Source organism: Lygodium microphyllum, chromosome 23 (assembly GCF_053477565.2).
Source record: "Lygodium microphyllum isolate KBCC chromosome 23, Lygodium_microphyllum_v1.1.10, whole genome shotgun sequence".
NCBI lineage: Eukaryota > Viridiplantae > Streptophyta > Polypodiopsida > Schizaeales > Lygodiaceae > Lygodium > Lygodium microphyllum.
Window position 1 is genome coordinate 97,525,495 of NC_141157.1, and position 6,029 is coordinate 97,531,523.

Here is a 6,029-nt window from a genome sequence, read left to right on the forward strand (position 1 = left end):
CGCTTGGGTGATGACACATCACTTGCTATTGTTGGCATTGGGGATGTACGACTGCAGTTCTCTATTGGCAATACTTTTGTGTTACAGGATGTACGTCATGTACCTGCGCTTATACACAGTCTTATGTCTGCAGGGCAGCTTGATGATGCTAGGTTTCATGTTTCATTTGGGGATTTTGCATGGAAGATCATCGGCAGCCTCATGCTTGCTAGAGGTGCCAAAGCTGGCAGCCCCTATCCTCTTGTAGTTGATAGGTCCTCTATTGACCATGCTTTGTTAGTGGGTTCCATCCCACATGTATCTCTTTGGCATGCCTGTTTAGGCTATATGTCCTTAAAGGGAATGAAAATGCTTTTTGGTTTGCAGTACTTACCGCCCCTTGACTACTCATGTTTTGATATATGTGAGCATTTCCTTTATATCAGACAAACTAGGAATACACATAAGAAGTCTCGTAGGACATGCATGAGTGAGCCCCTGGCATTGGTACATTCGGATGTCTGTGGGCCCATGCCCTGTCAGTCTATGGGTGGTGCAAAGTATTTTGTGACGTTCATTGACAATTTTTCACGTAAAGTCTAGGCTTACCCCATTAAGCTTAAGTCAGAAGTCTTGGTTGTGTTTCAGAGATGGCTTGCATCGGTTGAGAACCAAACTGGGCATATGCTGAAATGCCTTAGGACTGACAATGGGGAATAAGATGTGTCAGGTGCTTTTGAGTAACTATGTGACAAGAGGGGTATTAAGCGTCAGTTAATTGCCCCCTATACCCCACCCCAGAATGGTTTGACTGAGTGGATGAATAGAACCATCCAGGAGCGTGTACGCCATGCAGGCTTACCACAAAGCTTTTAGGATGAGGTAGTCAGTACAGATGTGCATGTCATAAATAGATCACCTTCTAGTGGTTTGGATTTCCAGGTTGCAGAGGAGGTATGGACTAGGAAACCTCCATCTTATGCGCATCTACGTGTCTTGCCATGTGTCCAAAGATAAGCGTACTAAGTTGGATCCTAAGAGTGCCAAATGCATTTTCCTTGGCTATGGGGAAGAAGGCGAGATGGGTTACCGCCTGTGGGATCCGCAAGCGCGGAAAGTCATCCGCAGCCATGATGTAGTCTTCCATGAATACAAGATGCATAGGCAACCTGAGAAGGTGGTAGAGATATGTAGGGTTATATTCCAGGAGGAACCATGTGCTCCTGCATAGCCTGTTGGACAGCCTGTAGTAGCAATTGGTACACATTGCCAAGGTGTTGGATAGACATCAGAGCCTTCCATGACTAGAGATAGACGTCCACTTGATAGATTTGAGCCCTCGATGCATTATGTCTTGGTTACAGATGTAGGAGAGCCTCTCACCTATGATGAGGCTACGTGTAGGGTTGACAGTCACTCCTGGGAGAGGGCTATGCAGTCCGAGATAGACTCCTTGCACAAGAATATGTCTTGGGATTTGGTTGCATTGCCTTAGGGCAAGAAGACTTTGCCATGCAAATGGGTGTACAAGCTGAAAAGTACCCCTGGACACCCCAAGTCGGCTTATAAGGCAAGACTTGTTACTAAGGGTTTTAAACAGGAGCATGGAATCGACTTTGATGAAGTCTTTTCTCCTGTGGTCAAGATGACCACCCTACGCTTGGTTTTGGTCTTAGTTGCATAGCTTAACTTGGACATGTATTAGATGGATTTCAAGACTGCATTCTTGCGTGGGGATTTGCATGATGAGATTTACATGGAGCAGCCTAAGGGATTTGCAGAACCTGGCAAGGGAGCACCTAGTATGCAAATTGAAGAAAAGTCTTTATGGCTTAAAGCAAGCACCTAGGGAGTGGTATCATAAGTTTGATGCTTTTATACAGTCACACGGCTACATCAGGAGTGCTATGGATTTGTGTCTTTACACGAAGAAAGCCCATGATGGCTCATTACTTATTTTGGTACTTTATGTGGATGATATGCTGATAGCAGGGAAAGCTCATGATGAGCTGGATGCTCTTAAATCTCGGCTGAAGAAGAGCTTTGAGATAAAGGATTTGGGATAGGTCTCTCACATTCTTGGTATGTGTGTTAGGCACGATAGGCATTAGGGACTAGTCTACCTCTCCTAGAGAGAGCACATTTATAAAGTCCTTGAGCGTTTCCACATGCAGGATGTAAAGCCTATTGGTTGTCCATTACCTTCTTATGTGAAGGTTTCATTGGTCGATTGTTTGCAGACGGATGACCAAAGGGCCGAGATGGCCAAGATTCCTTATGCATCAACCGTGGGCAGTTTGATGTATGCCATGATAGCCACTCGTCTAGATATTTCCTTTACAGTTGGTGTTGTGGCATGCTATATGGCTACACTTGTTAAGAAAAATTGGGATGTCGTGAAGGGTATCATAAGATACTTGAAAGGCACATCAAATATGTGTATTTGCTATCACAGCTAGGATATTGGAGTTGTGGGAGACACAAAATCCGATTATGTTGGACATGCAAATAGTATGAAGTCCACTTCTGTGACTATGTATTCACCTATGCTGGACCACTGAGACTGAGTATGCTATAGCCACTAAGGCTTGCAAGGAGGCCATATGGTTGGGCCGTTTGGTTCATGACCTTGGGATTGATACTATACCCACGCTGCATTCGGATTTTATGAGTGCTATTCAACTAGCCAAGAATCCGGTCTTCCATACAAAGATGAAACACATTGAGGTGAGGTATCACTTCATATGTGGGGTCGTGGAGAACAAGTCTGTTGACCTTGTCAAGATCTCTACTGACGAAAATCCCAAAGATCTGCTTACGAAAAGCCTCACTATTGAGCACTTTGCCTTTCCCAGGAGATTGATGGGCATTGGATGAGATGACATTTTTTCTCATCCTGTTGTATATGTGTACATTGTACTGTCTTTTCTTTTTCTTTTCACTTGTCTCACTGGGATAGATTTTCCTTTAAGTGGGAGGTTGTTGGGGGTAAAGGCGCCTCCACCTAGCTGCCCATGTATTACTGCACTGGTAATACCCGCCATTACACATTGCAGGTGGCGAGCGCCCGTCACCGCCACTTTATTCTTTATTCTTTTAGTGACAGCTTGAATAAAGGAAGGCTCGGTTACACATTGTGACTATTGGAATTCCCATTTGTATCTCTCTCTCTTCTCGCTCTTGCTCTCCGCCATAGCTCACTTCCAAGAAAGCTTCGATCCTTCTCACCTTTTACTTCTTTGACTGCAAGTGAAGTTTGCTATTGCATTTGACATGGATATAAGCATTGCACCAAAAGATGCAAAACTGGGTCATAGAAGCCTTAATTCCAAAGAAAGCCCCATAAGGAGTCATGTATTGCAATGCAAAAGTTGGAGACTTGTTGCGAATATGCACCACTATAGCAACCATGTCACCTCAAAGAGAACGAGGTAGACTCTAATGCTCAAACATCGATTAGATCATATCTCAAGCATGTTCCAATTGCTACACTCTAGTACACCATTCTTTGATGGTGAATTCGGATGGGAATACTCCACCTGAATGCTGTGATCCTTGTAAAATGTGGAAAAAAAGTTAGAGAAAAACTCATCACCGTGGTTAGCTCGTACACCTCGAAGCTTGTTTGTGTTTGTGTAAAATACTGTTATAGCCCATATAGCCCATACAACCCAAAAAGGAAGACAAAGGAAGCCCAAGTAAGAAATGGAAGACGAACCTAGGCGAGAAAGGTGGAAAAGAATGCAAGCTTATAAAAAATGTAGGAAGTGCACCACAATGAGTGCACCGAATATTCTAAAAAGGTGCACTGAATATTCTAGCAAACAGAGTGTGGGGTGCAATGCAATTCATTTTGAAAAAGAGCGCTAGACTCCCTCTTGTGCAAATTGTAAATGTATAAGGGCAAGGGCAAAAGAATTGTGAGAAGAAGAAAGACATGAGGAATAGAGACCTTGGCTAAAACGGTCAATCATGTAAAAAAGGGGATGGGTGCCCAAAGGGATGAGGGCATGTATAAAAGTCAAAAAGTGAATAGAGAAGCTCATTCTTGGTGTTTGGCTAAAGTGGCTCTCTTCTTCTCTTCTCCTTGCTTGTTTTTGTGCTTGTGTTTGAGAGAGGTCTCCTTTCATTGCTCTAGGTTGATCCTTCAATTACCTCATTCAACAAGGTTGTGCTAAGCTCCAATAACCTCAATATTGAGATGAACTTGAACATCCTAATCACTCCTATTATGCACAAACATTCTTTTGTAGCTCCTCCCATGTTTTGAGCTACTGAAGAGAGCTCGCTAAAGAAGGATCTTGCATGTCATGGATGACAAAGTGCCTCGAGTTGCTTTCCCATCCATCCTCTCTAGAAGTTGGCATAACATGCTTTCGAATTCTAGGGTTCTAGAGCTAGGATGGACCTAAGAATTGTGATAAATGTTGGGATACTATGGTCCTATATGAGGTTTTGAGAGATTCAATGATTCCAAATTTGTCATTATGAAAATAAGCACTAGTCATATGCATGATCGCTAATAGGATCATTTCAAATTGTGGAGCATGGACATGGTGAGATATTGCTTCATTCATCATGGAAGCACACACTTGTGATGCAATTGCTTCATTCATCATGGAAGCACATGCTTGTGATGCAAACCCTCCATCGAAGGGGAGAAATAGAGTTACCTTTTCCTTTCCTTGGACATGAGAATTCCAAGCTTGACAAAGACATGGAATGACCAGAGGGAGTGAGTGTGTGAGGGCAAGAGACCGTGGTGGAGAATCTCTCCATCTTCTCCTCTCTTCTTCTCTTCTCTTGTCTCATGCGTGTGGCTATGAAGGATAGAGCTTGGAGGTAGAGGATTGAGCTTGCTTGAGCTTACATCTTGGATCGTGGAGCTACTAGAGTGCTTGAGGGAGGAGGCTACTCAATCGGACATCAAGGTATGCTCACTATACTTGTAGGGATGAGAGCGTGTATGACTATGTGAGAGGTAGCCATAACATTTGGCTTAAAACGCTTGAAGCAATAAGCAGTCCGTGGGTTTTGGTAGTTGAGTGAGAGTTTCCACATTTTGGTTTTGTTGCTGAGACCTATTGAGATATTTGCAATCATACCTACTTTAGTCCCTTTGTGAGAATCAGTGAGGGCTCAGGACCAGAATCCCATATGCATAGTAGGAGAAAGTACCACCACTCAATTCCTATAAAGCATTGTACTTGCGCTCTTTTACTAATGCAATGATAGTACTCTTTTCTTTCCAGTAAAGTGTCATGTCACTGTCAATACACAAGATTGTATTTATGATAGTACTCTTTTCTTTCCAGTAAAGTGACATGTCACTGTCAATACACAAGATTGTAATTATGAGTCCAAGTCTCAATCTTGGAACCTAATTCACCTGTGTAACAATTTGTCCTAGTCAGGGTCAATGTCTTCATGAGTTTCTTTTTCCTCTTTCAACCTCCATAGCTTCCGCATCTGCCATGCTCTAGATCTCGCATATTTCACATGGTATCAGAGCTCAGTTGAGCATGGCCCAACTCTCCTTTCACTCCTCTCAGCTCCTTTCCATCTCTTCTCAGCTCAGTTTGAGTACTGGACCCTATCTCCAACTTCATTTGCATTCCTACCTTCAATGAAGCTTCCATGGCAGCCATAGACAACAGCACCATGTCAGTTTGAAGCTTTCATATCTCTCTCCACAGGCCAAATCTCTCTGAACTTCCTTCTGGAGAAGTGTTTCTCTACTTCCAAAGCTCCTTCTTGGCACCTCAATCATTGAGATTGGGCAACTATAGCTTCAGCATTGCCTCTTTTCAGAGTTGCTACCATAACTGTGTCTGTGGATAGCATCTACCTACCTCTGTTGGAGCAGCCATATCTCATCAACCAGGCCATATCTCTTTAAGCTTTAGTGAGGGTCCTCCATCTCAAAGGGTTTGAGCAGATTCAACCTGTGGAGCGTGTGGCGGCTCATTTACCAGTTGCTGGTCCCTGTTTTGACAGGATAGCCATAGCCACTTACCTTTAAGCTCATTTTTCCTTTATTTTCTCTCTCC